We start from the raw sequence: 23,349 nt of genomic DNA, 5'->3' as shown, positions 1-23,349 counted from the left end.
TCAGGTAGAGTTCCTGAACTAGCAGTGCAGAGTATTGTCAGGCATAAAGATAAGGACTGGAAGAAATGGTGTCAAGGGATCATCTCCCTCAGCAAACCCTCCCCCTCCTCCATTTCACTGTGCTGTAAAGAATGCTGTGTTCATTAATGTGCCTTTGCACTAGAACTGTGCTGTCCTGTACTACTGGGAAGACTGTGAACTGCTGTGCTGCTAAGGAAACTGTACTGTTTGTCACAGGAGCCTGTTGCTCATAAGACTTAACTTGCACTGCGGCTTCTTATTAAATGCTACTGTTCTACCGTTTATGAGGACTCTTGTCAAGTGTGTCTGGTCAGCAAGTGAAACAACCTACGTGTCTGTGCCTGAGAGAAGCTGAAGCACATGGTCTATGGTCGCCCTGAGTAACTGTTCCCCCAGGATTCCAAAGAATTCATGTAACCTGTCTCGCCCCTATCTGAACCTAGCGGCGTGCGTGTAACAGTAGTACAAACTGCTATAGGCCACGTTCACACGTTCAGTATTTGTGTTTCAATTTTTTTTATTTAAATTTTAAATATTTAGGGAAACAAACATTACATAAATAATATACACAAACATTTTACAAACAAAAATATGGGAAGGACAGTTGGGGAGGAAGTTGGAGGGAGGGAGGAAAGGAACAAATTTTTATTGGGAAAGAAATGAAATATAGGGATAGAAAATCCAAAACCAGGAATAGAACGATCAGAAGAAAAGTATAATAGGAACACGTCATTTTTCACCCACTCCTGGTTTTGGCTTACAAATACTGATGTAAAATGCTGACCAAATACAGAACGTGGCCTTAGGCTATATTCACACGTTGTGTTTTTGCAGGCAAAACCTGCTCTCTTGGCAGTAAAGAAGCAGCGTCAAAAAGCAGGTTTTGCTGCGTTTTTTTCCTGCGTCTTTGTCAGGGTACATTTGTCTCTTGTGCATGCTGATAAAAATTTAGTGCATAAAAAAAACATGATTCAACTTCCTCAAGCTTTTGCATCAAAACCTGCTAACTGCCTTTTTTGCTGCACTTTTGCACTATCCATTGCTTTCTATGCGTGAAAAACGCTGCAAAAAAGCTGAAAGAAGTGACATGCTGCATTTTGCAAAAACGTAGCAGTTTGACAAATAAGTCATGGAAAAAAACAATGTGTGTGCATGAGATTTCTGAAATCTCATTGACTTTGCTGGTACTATAAAAGTCAGCTTAAATTTTCATAAAAAAACTCAGCAAAAAACACAGCAAAAACGCAACGTGTGATCAAAACCTTCGAGCGGGGATGTCAAACACACAGTGGGCCAAAATTAAAAACTTGGACTAAGTCGTGGGCCAACCAGTATACAGTATAATGGGTCCAACATAGTCCTCCATACAGAATAATGGGCCCCACATAGTCCTCCATAAAGTATTATAGGCACCACATAGTCCTCCATACAGAATAATGGCCCCACATAGTCCTCCATACAGTATTATGGGCCCCACATAGTCCTCCACACATTATAATGGCCTCACATAGCCCCCCATACAGAATAATGGCCACACATAGGAGTAGTGGTTCTGGTGCCACGGGCCAAATAAAACCATACTGTGGGCCAGATTTGGCCCACGGGCCAGAGTTTGACATGTATGCCTCAGGCCATGGCCCCACTATCATTATTTGGTCAGTATTTGGTCAGGATTTTTACTCAGGAGTGGGTGATAAATGCAGAATTGGTGACTTGTTTCTATTACACCTTTTCTCAGATTGCTCCTCACCTGGTTTTGACTCCCACTCCTGAAAAAAAATACTGAATACTGATAGTGGGGCCCTGGCCTTTGAGTGACTGTTGTTGCCTGCAAAGAATAAAAGGACACCCACACCCACCACCAGCCTGTGTAAATGGAAAGATAATTAATCGCGTTTTAAAGAGGACTCGTTCATGATTATCTTTCATTGTAAATGCAGCTTTAGACTCTTCCAGTAAATATTTTTGAGTAAATATAAATCTAGTGTACTGGCTAGATAACCCCTTTAAGTTTGTCTGGCACTTTTCCACTGATGTTCTATCCGTAGTATAGGTCATCAATATCTGATCGGCCGAGGTCCGACACCCCCGCCGATCAGCTGTTAGGCTAAGTGCCCACGATGCAGAAATGCTGCAGATTTTCTCCGCATCTCCCTGGCAGGAAAAACGCATGCGGATTTTACATGCGTTTTTCCTGGCCGGTAGAAGCGTTTGTCAAGTGTTTTTGCATGCATTTCTGCATGCGGGCTGTCAAGCGCTTTTCCAATGATTTTAGCATCACTTGGAAAAGTGCTTGACAACTTGGTCACACTATATAAATCCATGCGACCGGCATGGATTTATATAGTGTGACCAAGTTAATAGTTAAAAAAAAGAATAAAAATGGTAAAAAATAAACATTTTACTCACCTTCTGATGGCCCCCGGTCTCCTGTAGGCTGCGTCCGGTCTCTTGTACGGCTCGCGGTGGTGTAAAAGGATCTTTCATGGCGTCATTTAGTCATGTGACTGGTCACGCAACCGCCGACGTCAGAAGACGCGTGCCCTGTCACTTAACTAAATGACGTCATGGAAGGTCCTTTTAGACCATCGTGAGCTACCAGGGAGCCAGGACGCATCGCTGAGGAGACCGGGGGCCATCGGAAGGGGAGTATAATGTATATTTTTGTTTTAAATTCTTTTTTTAGCGGCAAAAACGCTTGAAAAACGCATAGTGGGCATGCAGCCTTATTAGTGTTGGCGCGGACCGCCGTCTGGAAATACTCGCTGAGATGCTCTGTCTTCTGGTAATGGCCAAGACTGGGTACTACACATACGCCTCATACTCAAATAAATAGGAGGCGGATATGTAGTACCCTGCGGCGGCCACTATCAGAAGACTGAGCAGCTCCGCATTTGAGTACTTCTAGCCGGCGGCCGCCGCCAACACCAGTGACAGCTGATTGGCAGGGGTGCCGGACCCCGGCCGATCACACATTGATGACCTATCCCAAGGATAGGTTATTGATGAAAAGTAGCGAACAACCTCTTTAAAGATAATTATATAACTAATATAGTAGAATAAATGTCACATAAATATGTAAACTTAAGATAGTAAGCATATAGAGAATATGCCTTCCACTGTCATCGAACAAATTAATGTGGATATTTAATATGTTATTTGCTGAATACGTATAATTAACTACAAGCCATAGATTTAGTATCAGGACTCAGGAGTTATTTTAATATTCTTTCATTCATTTTGTATCATTATAGGCCACGCCCCCTTGGTAAAGACCCCAAAAAATATCTAAAAAAAATGCCCATATCTTGGTAAACTATATGGCGGATTTAAAAAAAAACACAACTGAAAATGCATTACTCAGGGAATAAAATAAGAGCATAAACTGTCCCCTTTCGACTTCATGCCAGGACCTCTTTAGGCTACGTACACATGATGACTATTTGATGTTGCAGATTTTCTGCATGTAAATGGCGTGTTTTTTTTGTCTTTTTGCTATGTCATGTTTTAAACAAAGCTACTTTGCTTTTGATACTTCCTGATATTTGGCTTTGACAAAAGTCTATTGACCGTCATATGTGGATTGTATGCAGCTTTTTTTTAAATTAATTTCCGCAGGGGAAATGCTCTTAAAACACGTGCGTTTTTTCTTTACCTGCAGATTTTCTGCATCTAAGGCTATGTTCACACTATTTTTTCAGCGTTTTTATGCAAATTTTCAGCTGTGTTTTACAGTACCAGTAAAGTCTATGAGAATTCAGAAATCAGTATTTTGTGGTTTGCATGTTTTTTTGGACAATAGAGCATGTCACTTCTTTCAGCGTTTTTTACCCATTGAAAGTAATGGGTGGTGAAAACCGCGTAGTGTGAACATAGCTATCAGGTTTTTAGTGAAAAAAAGCAAGTAGAGCAGTATGTGAAACTCATTTATTTTTGTGATTTTACCATCTTGTCTTGGTCACCTATGATGGCACTTTGGATTAGAACAGTTTAATTAAATTAGTGATGTGTAAAATGTAAACATTGGCTAAGTTAGGTGTGAGATTGAACAATACCTGTGGCCCACGGAGGTGTGAGATTGAACAATCTCTTAGCAACTCAATGGCAGACCATAGTGTTAAAGTAAATAGTGTCCTACAAACTCAATGCCCTGCCAGTGTCTTAAGTAAACTATTCCTGAACAATTCACCTCCCCCCACTGTTACATTTGTAACTCTGGTTAATATGGTTTCACATATGTCTTGCATTGGAGACCTGTGTTCATGCTTCTGTGCTGCAAGCAAAGCTGAACTTTGGGAGCCTGAAAAACGCACCAAAACCTGCGTTTTTGATGCAGCTTCTTTCCTGCCAAGAGATCAGATTTTGCTGCAGGAAAAAAAAAACGCTGAAAAAAAAACGCCTAGTGTGAACATAGCCTATTCGTAGCGCCACTCTGAAGAAAATTTCAACTGGAATTTGCTCCAAATATGACAGCAACTCAAAAGACTGCAAAACACCGCGCGGAAACGCTTCAAAAAACATCTTATGGGAAAAAAATACATATTTCTTGAAATGAAAAAAAACTCGTCAGATTTTTTCCGCCTCAGGACAGATTATTATTTTGATGCTTAGTGAGGCCGTTTTTTTTTTTTTGAAGAGGATGGATTTCTAAACCCACATAAAAAAAGAAACTGTGACCATAACCTAATCTACATTTCCATAATGATTTTTTTCCTGTCACCGAGTTTTTTCTCTTCTAATATTTACGCCCTATTATCGACAAACACAACTGGTGCTTAAATAAAAAACGTTCTCTGAGAGAAACCCCGAGGACGCCATTCCAGCTCGACCAACAGTCGCAGCCGCCGCAGTGATCACAAGAGCAGTCGAAAAATCCGCGAATTTATAGGCGCAGAGCTGTGTCGGTCGTGACGTCAGCGCCCCGCCTCCTTCCCGCTCATGCATAGGAATGAGGGCGTGTCCCGGGTCGCGGCCGTGGTGGTGACGTTGCGTGTGCGGTGTCGCTGACCCGTTTTTTGTCACGTTGTCTGATTCACACACAGCGTCAGAGCACAGACTCCGGACTCTGCCTCGTGATGTGACGCCCGTGCTGCTCGCAGCCATCTCCATGAGCAGTTCCTCTGCCGGAACAGGGTGAGTAGTGACTGAGCTGCTGTCACTTGCAGTGGGAGGCATAATGCTTTGCATGGGTGGGAGGACTTCCTGCATAGAACGGGTTTCTATGGAAGATCCTTCTTCACAGGTGTGAATTGTGACCAGGAAACCTTCCCACTATGTCTCCTTACATGGGACTGCAGACACCATACATTCAGCATATCTGTGCCATGTTAGCCAAAACTTCAGAAGTTTGGAAAACTTCCAACTTTCATGGCGTACCTCCTGCAAATCTGTGAGACCCCTATATACTTGGGGCATGTGGGGGGCTGTGACTGTAACGGTTTATCCAGTCTATACCCTGAATGTGCAGGTGGACGGGCTCTGTCATCAGATCGAGCGTTGCGACGTCACACAGAAGAAGCCAACTAAATTTGGCAACTCTTCTAGGAATCTGATAGATGCCCCCCTTTTTCTCGGAGCGTCTTCCAGGGGTTTGGCAGATGTGCCCTACTAAATCTCTGATGTTAAAAAATCTGTTTCACCATAGGGATGCTTTTAAAATATAAAAGGGGTTTTTCCACTTTTCTAAAAGTGAACCCCAAATGCTTAAAGGGGTTGTCCAGGACTATTTTATTTATTTTTTACTATGTGATTAAGAACTAACAGGCAGGTAGTTGCTAAGTATTGGTCTCAGCGGTCACAGGCCACTTCCGCCATCGATTCACCGACTTCTCTTTTACTCTGTTCTGTTGATGGGGTGTGATTGGCGACGTCATACTAATTGACAGCCGGCTCCCCGCTGCCTAACTGCGGGGAGCCAGTTGTCAATCAGTATGATATCAGCAGTGACAACTCATCGACATAGTGGGAGAAGAAGAGGTGCTCTGTTGACGTAGAGAAGATGAATTGCTGGCAGGAGTGATTGGTGACTGCCGGGCACAACAGACAGGTAGTTGCCTCTATTAGCATCTACCTACCCGTTGGCTTATAATAAAAAAAAATAGTCCTAGACAACCCCTTTAAGTAACTCACCTTCTTGGGGTTCAGTGCCGTCTCCCAGTTGTTCCTTGGGACTGTTTGGTTGCATCGGTGATGTCACATCCACAGCGCGTATGAAGCTAATTGCTGAGTTTGGCAGCTGAGCCAAGGTTGACGGTACGAACCTCTGAGCTCAGTGATTGGCTACAGCGGTGGTGCACACTTTGAATGTGACATCCTAACTGCAATCGAAACACTGAAACCCGAACAATGGCAGTGAGCCGTCACTGGACCCCGGGAAGGTAAACACTTGCTCTGTTTTTTAGTTAAGGCATTTTAGAGTATTTGGGGTCCACTTTCCTATGTGAAAACCACTGTGGTCTGCACCAGGAGCTGAAGCGATGACCTCTCATTCTTCCTTCACCTGACCAGGATTGATAGCAGTGTTCAGGAGTTTTGGAACAAAGCATCGACATGGACAAATTTGATGACATGCCCAGTTCCAGTTACCTGAACGCTGCAGCCAATCACAGGCATCAGCAGTCAGATGAGTGAAGCATGGGAATGTCACTGCTGGCAGTCCTAGCACAGACCACCGGCGCGGCCTCTGTTGGATCCACTTGGGTAGCACTATCAGCAGGTGAGTTTGGTTTCGTTTATTATTTTGTGCAGTTGCAAAGTTTTTTAACCGCCCCTTTACTACCTACGCTGCGGACTGGTCTTGGTCGCAGATTGCATTAGTTCTACATCACTTGAACTTACGCGCTAACTTTTGCCAGAGGAAAGCTCTTCAGGAAACGCTGATTTTTTTTTTGTGGCGTCTTTTTTTTTTTTCATAGTTTTCACCGGTGTTTATTTGTGGAATTTGGTATAAATTATTGAGCAGCTTCCAAGCAGAAGCCGCCCTGAAGAACAGTCACTTCTTTTAGCCACTTTGGCTCCCACTCCTGAGAAAAAATACTGACCAAATACTGATAGGTGGGCCGTGGCATTCAACTGGTTCTAGCAGATCTCAACTTTCTTCTCCTCCATAACATAAAAGTTGCATTTGTTACCTGTTGCAGACACATTAGTGATGTGAAAATGCAAAAGCTACTCCGTTGATGCATACAGCAAAAGATAATCCTCTGTGATATGCATCAATAGAGTGGCAAAAACTCGTTGGTTTCGACCACCTAAATAAAAAACTCTATGTGCACATTCCCTTATACCTTGTAACTTGTTTACCCTTTGATCTATTTCTTTGATGCTTTTTCACAGAGCTTTGATGTTCAGCACAGATTAGAGAGCCATTTTTAATACAAGAAGAAGTCTTTTTTTTTTTTTTTCATAGTTTTCACCGGTGTTTATTTGTGAAATTTGGTATAAATTATTGAGCAGCTTCCAAGCACAAGCTGCCCTTGAAGAATGGTCACTTCTTTTAGCCACTTTGCAGCTTTTGAAGCCTAAAGCTGTTCAAAAAAGCTCAAAAAGACTGAACATATTCACAGAAAATCCATTTAGCTTTTTTTTTTTTTTTTAAGCGCTATTGCAGGCTGAATCTGCACGAAAAAGACATTGTGTGCACAGGCCCCTTGGTACTCTGAGGAGTTTTCACTCCAAAAAGTGCCTGGAAAAAAATTGCTCTAAAACAAAAAAGCGTAAAAAAATGTTCTTATTAATTTTTATTGTAAAACCAGATTGATGGTCATATGTTCAGTCTTTGGAGTGTTTTATTTTCCCACTTTAGATATTGCAAATCACCTTGGTGGATGAAAAGAAAGTGCATGTCACTTCTTTGAAGCTACTCCTGATGCAAACTTGAACTGTCCAATCAAAAAGCTTAAAAAAAAAATGTCAGGAAAAGGGAATCTTTAAAACTGATCCAGGAAATGGTTAAGGAAATAACCACCCCCTCCAAGGGTATGCGCATACGACATCTTTTCAAGGTGGGTGAATTCGCCATGTTTTTCAAGAGGGAGACGCTGGCATTTTTTGGGGGGGCTGCTGGTGTTTTGTTTTTTTTTTACTTTTTATTTAGAGAGCGTTTTTTTTTTTTTTTTTTTAAATGCCATTTTTTGGACATTTTTTATAACTACATTCAGTAATGGTGAAACGCTGACAAAACACTCAAAAAGACGTCTGAGTGTATTCCGTGCGTCTATTGAGCTTTCCCAGTGATTTGCATTGTAAAATATAGAGCAGAAAATGCTTGAAGAATTGTCGGGTCACTTATTTTAACCGCTTGACATCTTTGGAGACTTGAAGCTGTTAAAAGACCCTTAAAAGACTAAACATATGCAAAGCAAGTAGTTTTTAGTTAGAAATGCGTATGTTCATTCTTTTGAGTATCTAGCTTGTGCTTTTTGACACGGACCCACCTGGAAGAGACTTTGTATGCACATATCCAAAATTTCTCCAAAGGAGCATTTTCCTGAAGGGTTTTCATGAACATCAGCATAGCCACAATGTGGTTACATCTTTAACTGGTTCTAGCAGAGTTCAATTTATTCCCCTCCTCCTCAACAGCAGTGCAAAGCTGTGTTTGTTGCCTGCTGCAGACACATCAGTGATGTAAAACTGCAAAAGCTACTCTGTTGATGCATATAGCAAAAAATAATCCTCTGTGATATGCATCAATAGAGTGGCAAAAACTCATTGGTTTTGACCACCTAAATAAAAAACTCTATATGCACATTCCCTTATATATTGTAACCTTTTTTCCCTTTGATCTATTTCTTTGGTGCGGTTTCACTGAGCGTTGACGTTCAGCACAGATTAGAGAGCCATTTTTGATACAGGAAGAAGTCGGCTAATCGGAGGATGGCATTCACTTTCTGCTAAATATTCTTACAGAACTGGTTTTGAAAATATCAAAGAAAAATTCACTACAAGTTTTTCCAGTTCCCCTACAAAGTCTGTGTTAGAATATCACACTAAGGGTGATGTTTTTTTTGTTTTGCTATATTTAATGTTGCTGTTACTTGCAACAAATGAATCTAAACTGTTTCAAGGAGGCTGATACATTTGTTGTAACTTTAAATACCTCTAGAAAAGTTTGTTCAGTTTTTACGCCAACTCCTTACCAGATTGAGATTGAACAAAAATGTGATATTTTTAGAGTTATGTTCATGATTAAACCATCCAGTTTTAAAAAGTGACATGCATGATGCAAATGGCTCTAAATTCTGGCACAAATGGTTAAAACATACGTCTTACAGCAGACAGGACTTTATTTTGGGAGAAAAATCTGCCGCAAAATGTCACAAATACATGGAGAAAAGGTTTAACTATATGGCTGTATATGTACGGAATAGTGGCGTACATATAAATCATGGATCCCCATAGCAGAAGTTCTAATTGCCCCCACCCAAAATTAAAAAAATAAATATTTGTCGAGCGTCACAGAAGAGCAGATCTCACAACTTTCCAGCCTTTACATAGTAATTTTCCTCCTGCTGAAGTCTTAGATCCCTCTTTCATTGTCCTAATAAAGTATTATGCAAACAAAAGTGCCCCCCAAACACAGTATGATACCCCTGTGGTGAATTCCTCCACATGCACAGTATAATGAGCATACTGTACCCACCTCAGCTCCCAAGGCAAAGTATGGTGATCACAACACAGTATGATCGCCCACTCAGATCTCCATGCAGTATAATGGGCCTACATAATGGCTCCACACTGTATAATGGCCCGCATTAGCGCTCCACACAGTATAATTTCTTGCATACAGCATAATGGCCCCACATAGCCTTCCACAAAAATGCACTCCCCATGGTCCTCCACACAATATAATGCACTCCCCATGGTCCTCCACACAGTATAATGCACTCCCCATGGTGCTCCACACAGTATAGTGCTCTCCCCATGGTCCTCCACACAGTATAGTGCTCTCCCCATGGTCCTCCACACAGTATAGTGCTCTCCCCATGGTCCTCCACACAGTATAGTGCTCTCCCCATGGTCCTCCACACAGTATAGTGCTCTCCCCATGGTCCTCCACACAGTATAGTGCTCTCCCCATGGTCCTCCACACAGTATAGTGCTCTCCCCATGGTCCTCCACACAGTATAGTGCTCTCCCCATGGTCCTCCACACAGTATAGTGCTCTCCCCATGGTCCTCCACACAGTATAGTGCTCTCCCCATGGTCCTCCACACAGTATAGTGCTCTCCCCATGGTCCTCCACACAGTATAGTGCTCTCCCCATGGTCCTCCACACAGTATAGTGCTCTCCCCATGGTCCTCCACACAGTATAGTGCACTCCCCATGGTCCTCCACACAGTAAAATACAGCCCCACATAGGGTAAAATGCAGCCCCAGTCCTCCAGTATTATTGTTACCACGTGCTCACTGATTTAAACAAAAAATAAATACAATACTCTCCTCTCCCCCGCTGCTCTGGTCTCTGCAGCGCATCTCCTCACCTCAGTAGTTCCACTGTCTGACACAGCGTGGAGCATGATGAAGTAACACCATCGCGCCCGCTGTGTCAGAGGCAGAGGGAGAATGATGGAAGAGAGAGTGTCACATCTTACTCCCTCCTCCATCATTGCTTTCAACTGTATCGACATCTGCCGATACAGTTGAATGCGGGGCGGCGCTGGCTGGCCGGAGGGTTTGTGGGGGGAAGGGGTGGGTAGGCGTTGCGGGTGCTGACACTGGCCCCATAGCAGTCGCGTGGCCTGCCGCCATTGGCGGTACGCCACTGGTACGGAATTACAACAGGGCTCCCATGAAGGTGCGTGAACTGCTCACTATACCTCCTACACAGGTTTTTCTCTTTTGGCATGATTTTTTGTACTCCCTGTGCATGGATGTATTCACCCCGTGAAGCTTTGCACTTACTCTAAAAATCCATACTTTAAAATTATTGTCTAGCTTGCACAAGACACCTATTCTTCTAATGATAATCTCCATGCTGCGCTTTGTATAATTAGTCCCAAATCCATTTAAAGGGAATCTGTCATCAGGTTTTTTCTATGTAATCTGAGAACAGCATGATGTAGGGGCTGAGACCCTGATTCCAGCGATGTGTCACTTGATGGGCTGCTTGCTGTCACAGATTTATCTGCTGCAGATCTAGCAGTTCTCTGAATGCAGAGCTCTGTATAACCCCGCCCACACCACTGATTGGCAGGTTCCTATGTACACTGTGAGCAAGCAGCCAATCAGTGGTTGGGGCAGGGTTACACAGATTAGCTGGACTATAAGGCACGAGACACCCTAGTCCTGCAGTAATAATCTCTTGATTGTATTGAAACTGCAGCAAGCTGCTGAGCAAGTGGCACATCACTAGAATCAGGGTCTCTGCCCCTACATCATGCTGCTCTCATATTAAATAGCAAAACGTTGGTGACCGCTTACCTTTGACTATAAATGCAAGTGCATCAGGCTGTGATTTAGTACACAAAGTATTACTAAAAATAATGTATTTCACGTGGTACGTATTTTATTGCAATGTGTTCTTAAGGTGGACAAATACCTAGACATTCATCCAGTCTGTGACCATTGGGCATCTACCTGTAGAGCGAACATGCCCGATAGTAGCCACAAAACCAATGTGTCCTTAGTCTCTATCCATCCGCATCTACATGCAGTGGTCCTAATAAAGCTTAAAGGGGTTGTCCCATCTTAAGATACAAGTTTGCAGTCACTCTATGCGACTGCAGACTTGTGAATCCTCACAGCATGTACAGTGCGCACTGTGAGGATTCTTCGGTGTCGCCACCAGGAGCAGGCGGTCATGTGACCGCAAGTATTTGATTTGCGTATTCCCGGCCACATTCCAACTAGACGTGCATGGTTTCGCTCAATGCAAGTGTATTGACTTAGGCCGGACACAGTCTAGTCGGAATGTGGTCAGGAGTATACAAATCACATACTTGTGGTCACATGACCACCAGAACCGGAGAATCCTTACAGCACGTAGGGCCGGACAGCACCTTTAATTTAAAGACACATATGCTTGCGACCAAGAAATGACTTCTATGAGCTCTCTTGGCCATTTTAGTAGAACAAAGGCACCAGAGTCCTGTTGGCTTGGGATTGTAGCTTCTGACTGGTCTTCAGGGTCGATTAGCAGATGTCATTACTCCCATAATTTAGCTGTAGGACATTTGTTAGAATCTTATACTACTGACAGGTTGCCCTTTTAAATGAGTGCAGAAAGCATAGCCAACAGACTGCAATCTCAATATCGCGGATGACTAATTATATCTTGTTGCAATAAATGAATCACCAAGCTCCAAAGTTTCATTTTCTTGGAGCATATTCAGAAGTACGATTTATGTTCTTGAATCTCTCCTCACCTTTTTAGCTAATTTTCAATTGCATGCAACTAATTTTACACTGGTGACTACCAGCCACCTCATTCTCTGCAAGCTTGATGTTTAAAGCGAACCTGTCAGCAGGATTTTGCTATAGTAAACTACAGGCAGTGTCATGTTGAGGCTGCTATACTGATTAATATGATGCCTGAGGTGCAGAAATCAGTCTTGTGGTTCTTGTGTAATCAGTGTTTGCAGTTTTGAGTTAATGAGATGCTCATGCTGCGGGGCGGGCCTGTAGGCAGGTCTTATCCTGGTGCTCTAGGCCAGATCAGCAAGAAGAGACCTGCCCACAGGCCGCCCCTTTCTCTCTGTTTGGCTGTCTGTATGATGAGGAACATGCTTGTGCTTCGGGCAACCTGTGGGCAGGTCTCTTCTTGCTGATCTGGCCTAGAGCACAAGATGAGACCTGCCTACAGGCCTGCCCCGGAGCACGAGCATCTCATTAACTAAAAACTGCAAAAAGTGATTAAACAAGAACCACAAGACGGATTTCTTCACCTCAGGTATCATATTAATTGTTGTAGAAGCCCCAACATGACACTGCCTCTAGTTTACTTAGCAAAATCCTGCTGACAGCTTTAAGCTTTATATTATGCATCAACAACAGGATATACAGTATAAATGGTGGATAAAAGACCTGCTGAATGTTACTGATCATAAATTGTGATAAAAGAAAGCCTGAGTATAAAGGCCATTATTGCCGGCGGCTCTCCTGACCTGAGCGTGATGGCTTCATGTATTTCTATGCAGCTGTCACGCACAGGTCGGGATAGCCGCCCGCCAGTCCGTGCATTGTGTTGCGATCCTCGTCCGAGTTTTATGGCCGTCTGGCTGTTCCCTAAGAATGAGACGTTCTAAAAAGCTCACTGAATCCTATTGTGTTCCTGTGGTAGGAGCCACCACTGTAACAAGGCAGTTCATGAAAATTCCCTCCTAAATATTCCACTCTCATCTATGGGTGGTATTATTGAACAGTGGTAACTCGTCCAAAAAGTAACAAAATGAGGCCACCATGTCGTTTTACAGTAGAAGAACTTAGCTCTCAAAAGGTTGCAGTGAATGATAACAAGTTTAATAGGCAATCCTTATGGTGTTAACGTTTCGGTCCTACATATGGGCCTTCACCAGAACTGATTGCAACTTGGAATATGAATGGCAGTCCGCCTATAGCAGTGCTATGAAACAGCACCTTCTTTATAGCGACGAGCGTCCATAACGTTCCATAGCGCTTCTCTACATGGACTACCATTCATATTCCAAGTGGCAATCAGTTCTGGTGAAGGCCCATATGTAGGACCGAAACGTTAACACCATAAGGATCGCCTATTAAGCTTGTTATCATTCACTGCAACCTTTTGAGTCCCAAGTTCTTCTACTATATTGACCAAGGGTTAGAACCTAACTTAGGCACCTCACCTCATCACCAGGAGTGCTGTATACGTATCTTTCACCATGTAGTTTTATGACACCTACAGTGGGTACTGAAAGTATTCAGACCCCTTTAAATTTTTCACTCTTTATTTCATTACAGTCATTTGGTAAATTATAAAAAGTTCATTCTTTTCTCATTAATGTACACTCTGCACCCCATCTTGACTGAAAAAAATAAGAGATGTAGAAATTTTTGCAAATTTATTAAAAAAAGAAAAACTGAAATTTCACATGGTCATAACGCTGTGTGCCCACGTAGCGTTTTTCAAGCGTTTATGCTGTGGAATTTCCGCAGCGGAAATGCTTGTAAAACGCTAGGTAATCCGCACCCCATGGTCCCCAAGGGGATTCCGCATGTTCTATGCACATGCTGCGGATTTTTCCGCAGCGTTTATGCTGCGTACAAAAATCCGCAGCATGTCATTTAATTTTGCAGAAGCGCAGCGGAACTCCCGCCATTGACTTGCATTGAGACGCACAGAAACCGCGACTGTACATTTTTACAAGCGGCTTCTATGCGTCTCTATGTGCGGATGGTACCCAGTTCTGGAGGAGAGGAGACTCTCATCCAGACCTGGGTACCATTCTACCTGTAAAAAAAGAATAAAATAACAAATAAAGTTTATACTCACCTGTCCGGCGTCTTCTCTCTGAATGCCAGCAGCGCTGAAGGACCTTCGGTGACGTCACAGTCATGTGACCGCAGGCCCTTCACCGCTCTGTCTCGCGATATGCCGGCAGCCGGGAACCAGCCAGGAAGCAGCGCTGCAGCCACGCCGGGGCCTCGGGGATGAGTATAGCTTTATTTGTTTTAATTTTTACGGTTCACACTGTATAAATCCATGCTGTTTGCATGGATTTATACAGTGTGACCTAGTTGTCAAGCACTTTCCAAGTGATGCTATCGCCTAGAAAGTGCTTGTCAATCTGCATGCGGAAACGCATGTGAACCCGCATGTGGATCCGCATGTATTCTGCAGGAAAACCGCATGCACAATCTGCATGCGTTTTTTTCTGCCAGGGAGATGCAGAAATGCTGCAGAAATTTTCTGCTTCATTTCTGCATCGTGGGCACATAGCCTTAATATTCAGACCCTTTGCTCAGACACTCATAATTAAGTCACATGCTGTCCATTTCCTTGTGATCCTCCTTGAGATGGTTCTACTCCTTCATTGGAGTCCAGCTGTGTTTAATTAAACTGATAAGACTTGATTTGGAAAGGCACACACCGTTCTATATAAGACCTCACAGCTCACAGTGCATGTCAGACCAAATGAGAATCATGAGCTCAAAAGGAACTGCCCAAGGAGCACAGAGACAGAATTGTGGCAAGGCACAGATCTGGCCAAGGTTACAAAAGAATTTCTGCATTACTCAAGGTTCCTAAGAGCACAGTGGCCTCCATAATCCTTAAATGTAAGAAGTTTGGGACCACCAGAAGTCTTCGTAGACCTGGCCATCCAGCCAAACTGAGCAATCGTGGGAGAAGAGTCTTGGTGAGAGAGGTAAAGAAGAACCCCAAGATCACTGTGGCTGAGCTCCAGAGACGCAGTAGGGAGATGGGAGAAAGTTCCACAAAGTCAACTATCACTGCAGCCCTCCACCAGTCAGGCCTTTATGGCAGAGTGGCCCGACAGAATCCTCTCCTCAGTGCAAGGCATATGAAAGCCCGCATAGAGTTTGCTCAAAAACACATGAAGGACTCCCAGACCATGAGAAATAAGATTCTCTGGTGTGATGAGATGAAAATAGAACTTTTTGGTGATAATTCTAAGCGGTATGTGTGGAGAACACCATGCACTGCTCATCACCTACCCAATACAATCCCAACAGTGAAACATGGTGGTGGCAGCATCATGCTATGGGGGTGTTTTTCAGCTGCAGGGACAGAAGGACTGGTTGCAATTGAAGGAAACATGAATAGGCCAGGTACAAAGATATCCTGGATGAAAACCTCTTCCACAGTTCTCTGAACCTCAGACTTGGCCGAAGGTTCATCTTCTAACAAGACAATGACCCTAAGCACACAGATAAAATAACAAAGGAGTGGCTTCAGAACAACTCTGTGACCAATCTTGACTGGCGCAGCCAGAGCCCTGACCTAAACCCAATTGAGCATCTCTGCAGAGACCTGATAATGGCTGTCCACCAACGTTCACCATCCAACCTGACAGAACTGGAGAGGATCTGCAAGGAAGAATTGCAGAGGATCCCCAAATCCCGGTGTGAAAAACTTGTTCCATCATTCCCAAGAAGACTTATGGATGTACTAGCTCAAAAGGGGCTTCTACTCAATACTGAGCAAAGGGTCTGAATACTTATGACCATGTGATATTTCAGTTTTTCTTTTTTAATAAATTTGCAAAAATTTCTACATTTTTGTTTTTTTTTCCAGTCAAGGGGTGCAGAGTGTACTTTAATGAGAAAAAAATGAACTTTTTAGAATTTACCAAATGGCTGCAATGAAACAAAGAGTGAAAAATTTAAAGGGGTCTGAATACTTTCCGTACCCACTGTAACAGTCATAAAACTACATTTTTGCACCATAAAGGTTTTTTCCTTCGTGGGCAAACATCCATGTAGATATGCTAATCTTTGCATGGGTTTTACAACCAGCGATCAGAATCGATCCTATACCAAGGCAACTGTTAAGTGTGCACAACCGGGCCACTAAAAAGACGTATATCGGAACATGTTACCTATGTTACTAAAGTTGGCAATAAGAACTCCTCCTGTGCATCGAAACGCTTTGCTCAAGAACATGAAGGACGCACAAATGTTTTTCATGTTTGCGCCATTGAGAAAGTCAATAGACCTCCTAGAGGAGGTGACTGGCAATGCCCATTACTTACCAGAGAAGCATTCTAGATTTTCAATTTGGAAACCATTACTTCGATGGGAATGAATTCATGTAGGGACATGATGTTCATTATTGACACTCAGGTATTTGGAACCTTAATTTTTACTTTATCTCCTTCTTGGTGGTTGTATTTTATATGTGTAGATATTTAAGTTTGTTTTTGAGGTGAACATTGTATACCATGATTAAGAGCAGGTAAGCAGCTCGAAACGTGTAGGTTCACTTCTATAGCTCATTCTGCCTCCTTGGTCTCCTCCATGATCATGCAGTGCTGTCTACTCCATCAGAAAGATCTTGGTACACTCGTAGATTTGAAATGGAAATTTTGAAGTGGATTTTTTTCTGTTGGAGCAGATATGTGACACTTGCACTAGAAATTTTGAGAGTGCCTGTTTTATAATGGATTTGAAGATGCAAATAGATTCCCACAAAATGGCTAAATATAATAATATAGTTTGCTAAAATGACAATGGTAAATACATACAATGCAAAAACATACATGATAATAAAAGATAATATAAACAGTTAATAAAACAATAATAATAAACATGAATTATACTCAATCTCCATATCTGCACCTCCCCCACCCAACCCCTCCTATACAACTGAGGCCCAGATTGATGAGAGCAGATGTCCTCCTGCATCTCGCAGTCTCAATTGGACTCAGCATTTCTTTGTCTTATGTTAACTTTTTATGCCAATTAACTTCCCACTAGTGTTGATCAAGCACTGAAATGCTCAAGTGCTCGGTACCCGAATTCAGCACCTTGGACATGCTTGACTCGAGTAGCGAGCTTAATAGAAGTGTTACATTCAACAGTGGCACACGTGAACTTGTGGACCCACTGTGCCATAGGGCTGGGCCTGCCTATGTAGGGACGTAGCTAAGCGGCTCCTTTGTGTTCACTGGAGCTCCTGATGGTGGAGACAGACTGAGATGCAACTAGTTGCCAGATACCACTCCTAGGCAGAACCCGGTACTGCAGCAGCATGTTTGTTACTATGCTAATTGCATATTGTATTAAGGCTAGCTAGATGTTTATTTACAAGAGCCTCCTGCTATACCAACTGTGTAAATTGATTAAAGGCTCAAACAATGAGACCTGAGCCCTGTGGAATAATACCCTCCCTAACCCTTGCCATGTGGATGTGTACTTGAAAGAACAAATGTGAACTATTTAAGGAACATATGCCTCTGTAGCTGCTGACCCCAGCGGTCAGGTTAGCCGACATTGATTAGGGCTATGTTTAAACACACTGGCCTAGGATATTGGACCGGGGAACAATGTTCAAACACTGGCCGTACTAGGACCAGGGGACTTCGAGAACAGGACTGGCCGCACCATGACCAGGGCACAGTGTTCAGACACTGGCCACACTGGGACCAGGGGACTTCGGGGACAGGACTGACTGCATCAGGACCAGGGGACAATGTTCAATCACTGGCCGCATTGGGACAAAGGTAGTTCGGGGACAGGACTGTCTGCACTAGGACCAGGGGATAATGTTCAGGCACTGGCCGCACCGGGACAAGGGGACAATGTTCAGGCACTGGCCACACACAGAACAGGGCTTCAGGTTCGGGACCTGGCCACACCGGAACCAGTGGACTTCGGGAACAGAACTGGCTTCACCAGGACCAGGGGACAAAGTTCAGGCGCTGGCCGCACTTGGACAAAAGGACTGGCCTCAACGGGGCCAGGGATTTGGGTTCTGGACGCTGGTCGCACCAGGACCTCCCCTGGTTCCCCTACTGAACAACTGAACTGGTAGAACACCACACTGCCTAATGCCTAAACTCGTTGCTTGGGGACTCCCTAAGGGGGAGGGAGTCTTGTATACAAGATTCCTCGCAGCTATTGGCTGAGAGCCATCTTGCAGGTGTACTAATTATACTAAATGCCTCTCAGCTACAGGCTGAGGGTATTTACTGTAAGCACGCTGCCCCTTTAAGAGCAGAGGAGCGCGTGAGCACCAGGTGCTGTCCGGAACTGTGGCATGCATAGCAGCAGAAGACAGTGAGCTCAGCAGGGACCACGCTGAAAGCCAGAGTGGTGAGTAAGCCGGTGTCCCTGCATGGAGGGAGAAGGGGACATCATGCAGGGGCGCCGGCCATTGCATTACAAGAAGTGAATATGAAACTCGAGCATTTTTTTGATGGACTCTCTCTCTCTCTCGAGTCCTACAGCTCACAAAGAGTCCGGCTGACAGAGGAGTCTTTGCACTCCCAGCAGGGGAATACCCCGCTTCAGTGCGGAGCGTGGCTCAATGATTCAAATGAGCGTCTTACGAGGACCGAACCACTTGACCACCACTCTATAATCGAGCACCCGGATGCTCGGTCGAGCAGTGCCGAGCATGTTTGCCCATCATTACTCCCCACCCAAAGTAAGATCAGCACAGGCATTTCTATACTCAAAACAAGTCTTTGTGTTGATCGTATGTCCTAAGGTAACGAGTGTAGTTAGGAATGTTCTAGTACATGTCGGTCATTGGTACCTCCCTTCCCAAGGGCTAAAACATAGCTGAAACAATCAATTTTAAAGTGATAGAATAAAGCCAAATTGTTAAATTCTATCTAAAAAAAATAAACATTTCTTCATAGGGAAAACACCTGTAAGGTGAGGTAAAAGGTTCCCCTCGCCCCCTGTACATCGCCCCTTACATTGACAAGTTGTAATAAGAACACAACATCTATAATGGCCCTTAGGTCCTTCCAGTAATTATATCCAGGAGAGGGTCCATGAGTAGTACACATCAAATAGGCAATAAAAAATGAGGGTAGGAATAGCTGCTTTATCTTCAGACATTCATGCTCAAAATAGAAATTAATATATAAATCATCTAGTGATTGAGAGGTCTACGCATTTTCAGGGTCTCACCGACCCCTTGTCCTGACAAAGGGGTCTGTGCGACCCTGAAACGCATAGACTATTCAATCTTTTATTTGTATTTTAAGCATGAATGTCTGAAAATAGCCCAGCTACTACTACCCTCATTTTTTTTTACTGCCTATTTGTTGTCAACCCTTGAATTAACCCCTTACAACACAGTACATCACATTGTCTTATAGTGTATCATTAGGATACACCAGGACAATTAAACCTTGGAGGTCTGACCCCTGGAAACTCCGTCTGGACAAGGGATGTCAAACTCAAACACACAGAGGGCCAAAATAAAAAAATTGGACAAAGTTGCAGGCCAACCAATATACCGTATAATGGGCCTCACATAGTCCTACATGCAGAATAATGGGCCCCACTTAGTCCTCCATGCAGAATAATGGGCCCCACATTGTCTTCCATACAGAATAATGGGCCCCACATAGTCCTCCATGCAGAATAATGGGCCCCACATAGTCCTCCATGCAGAATAATGGGCCCCACATAGTCCTCCATGCAGAATAATGGGCACCACATAGTCCTCCATGCAGAATAATGGGCCCTACATAGTCCTCCATGCAGAATAATGGGCACCACATAGTCCTCCATGCAGAATAATGGGCCCCTCATAGTCCTCCATGCAGAATAATGGGCCCCACATAGTCCTCCATGCAGAATAATGGGCCCCTCATAGTCCTCCATGCGGAATAATGGGCCCCTCATAGTCTTCCATGCGGAATATTGGGCCCCTCATAGTCCTCCATGCGGAATAATGGGCCCCACATAGAGGAGGTTGTTCTGGTGTCGTGAGCCAAATATAATCACACTGCTAGCCAGATTTGGCCAACGGGCCAGAGTTTGACATGTATGGTCTAGACTAAGTGGGCAACGTGAATGTATTCAAGTTATTTGGGAAAACAGTGAACTAGCACAGCCTTCTTCATACTGAAGACTTGATAGATCCTGGGAGTGAAATCTCCACCGCTCACTTGGTGATGGCATGTCCTTGCTATTAGAGATGAGCAGATCATTCGCGGGACTCCGGTCTAGCGTCCAGATCAGTGGTAACTGGCGACTAGACAGGGAGGCCTACGAATCTCTTCCCTTCCGGTGTTTCAGCACGGCTTTTGATTAGCCAGGGCTGGCGCAACGTCATCTGTCATGTCTCCCAGATGACGTCGCGCCAGCCCTGACAAATCAAATTCCACGCTGGAAAGTAGGAGATTCTCAATCCTCTCGTATAGATGCAATGCACCACTGACCTGGACACTGGACCGGAGTCCCGAGAATTGATCTGCTCATCTCTACTTGCTTTATGTTATCACTTGTTTGTGATAAGTTTGGAGAATCAGAAGTCGATTGTAACGATATGAAATCCTGTTATGTCTAAGATATTGTGCAAATTATCTCTTCAGAGAGGAAGAGGACTAGAACTCTGGTTGCCACCTACAGGAAGTAGCGATCCTAAAAGTCAATATCGACTCTCTAACGAGCCTTGTCACATGACTTAGGATAAAATCCAAAACCAGAATCTCAATTTGCAGACAGTGTTTCGAGCTGCACTGATGAGGGGCAGCAAAGTGTGAGATCTGGTTTGGCTGGGATCCAAGGGGTAACGTTTCTCCTTGCGGAGAGTGACATTTAAGCATGTCAAGGTGAGGAGACTGTTAAGCCTCAATCCTCCTCTTAAGATATTGAGCACAGCAATTCTCTTATATCAAATGATCTCCACATCTGTGGCTTACACCGCTCATATTCATTGTAGCCATTATAACAAGAAGGCCATTGTTCTCCCATAATTCTGACTATAAAGAACAATGTACAAAGAGTTCCTCTATGATCCGCAGAATCGGAGTGACACCCTTTTTGTTTGTGGCTTCTTGTTGAAAATTTTTTCCGATTTGTACATTTCAGGGTTTTTTCATAGCCTTTTTTTTTAATTCTGAGAATTTTGGCCAAAAAAAATTGCATTTCATTTGCAAGTGGTCAAAAAGGTCACGGTTAGACGTCTAGATGATACCATCGATGTGACACTGTGTTCATACAAGACGAATATTGGAATTATTACTTATTATTGGAAATTGTCCAGTTAGTAACACCATATTTATATTCTACTATTCTATCAGAATTGGTTCCTTCATAATCCAGTAATAGGGTTGAAGTCTGCTGGGAATTCAGATTTCCCTCTATTACCCTACAAGTTCCTTAAATGGTTGTCTCAGGAAGAAAACTCCTTTTTTTAACAAATTAGGTGTCTATTAGCTGTCATGAAAGAAGGAATCTGATCAAGTCACACATTTCTACTGCTATAAATGTTCCTTCACACATCTGTGCGGTTCTGTAAAATGTCAGATCGCAACGCACGGATTGGCTGCAGCTCTCCCGACCCGAGCGTGACCGCGTCCTATATTTCTATGAAGCCGTCACGCTCTGGTGAGCTGCTCAGTAGACCGGCTTGTGGGCTCCCGTGTCACAAATCATGGATGCATGTGATGGAGCATTGTCCTGCATGAAAATCATGTTTTTCTTGAACGATACCGACTTCTTCCTGTACCACTGCTTGAAGAAGTTGTCTTCCAGAAACTGTCAGTAGGTCTGGGAGTTGAGCTTCACTCCATCCTCAAAGCAAAAAGGTCCCACAAGTTCATCTTTGATGATACCAGCCCATACCAGTACCCCACCCCCACCTTGCTGGCTTCTGAGTCAGAGTGGAGCTCTCTGCCCTTTACTGATCCAGCCTCTGGCCCATCCATCCGGCCCATCAAGAGTCACTCTCATTTCATCAATCCATAAAACCTTTGAAAGATCAGTCTTAAGATACTTCTTGTCCCATTCTTGACGTTTTATCTTATGTTTCTTGTTCAGAGGTGGTGTTTTTTCAGCCTTCCTTACCTTGGCCATGTCCCTGAGTATCGCACACCTTGAGCTTTTTGATACTCCAGTAACGTTGCAGCTCTGAAATATGGCAAAACTGGTGGTGAATGGCATCTTGGCAGCTTCACACTTGATTTTCCTCAATTCATGGGCAGTTATTTTGCGCCTTTTTTGCGACCCTGTTGGCTATTTGCCATGAAATGCTTGATTGTTCGGTGATCACGCTTCAAAAGTTTGGAAATTTCACGACTGCTGCATCCCTCTGCAAGACATCTCACAATTTTGGACTTTTCAGAGCCCGTCAAATCTCTCTTCTGACCCATTTTGCCAAAGGAAAGGAAGTTGCCTAATAATTAAGCACACCTTATATAGGGTGTTGATGTCATTAGTCAACACCCCTCCTCATTACAGAGATGCACATCCCCAGATTTACTTAATTGGTAGTTGGCTCTCAAGCCTATGCAGCTTGGAGTAGGACAACATGTATAAAAAGTATCAAAGTGATCAAAATACTAATTTGCCTAATAATTCTGCACGCGGTGTAGTGTGATTTGATTTTCTTGGATGAGAAGAAGATGGAAAAAAATTCTCCTTCTCCATTCTGTCAGTCTGTGAAAATCGGACTGCACTCAGATGCCATCAGAGTGCAGTCCAATTTTTTTTCCCCACGGACTCATTGATCTGCTTGGCCGAGTGCGATCCAATTTACAGTTGCAAATCGGCCATGCTGTGATATTTTTACCTTGGACAGACTCGGTCCAATTACAAGGACAAAATCGGACATGTGCAGGGCCCCATAGATCAACATTGGTCTGGGTACAATGCAATGTTTTGCACAAGGCCCATAGAAGCCCATAGGAAGTACATATATTGACTACTGCCCACTTCTG

The 23,349-nt window shown here is 43.6% G+C and overlaps 1 protein-coding gene across 1 annotated transcript in view; it reads left to right on the top strand.

The window, feature by feature from the left end:
* Window positions 1-4,955: 4,955 nt before the first annotated feature.
* LOC141215223 (uncharacterized) overlaps window positions 4,956-23,349 on the top strand; it is a 54,615-nt gene continuing 36,221 nt past the window's right edge. Inside the window, exon 1 of the mRNA XM_073665546.1 lies at window positions 4,956-5,154. The gene's annotated coding sequence lies outside the window, so the exon portion shown is untranslated. The remainder of the gene's footprint in view (window positions 5,155-23,349) is intronic.

Source organism: Phyllobates terribilis, unplaced genomic scaffold (assembly GCF_046119375.1).
Source record: "Phyllobates terribilis strain yellow unplaced genomic scaffold, ASM4611937v1 Scaffold_231__1_contigs__length_3143052, whole genome shotgun sequence".
Lineage (NCBI taxonomy): Eukaryota > Metazoa > Chordata > Amphibia > Anura > Dendrobatidae > Phyllobates > Phyllobates terribilis.
This window is presented reverse-complemented; position numbering and strand designations above follow the sequence as displayed.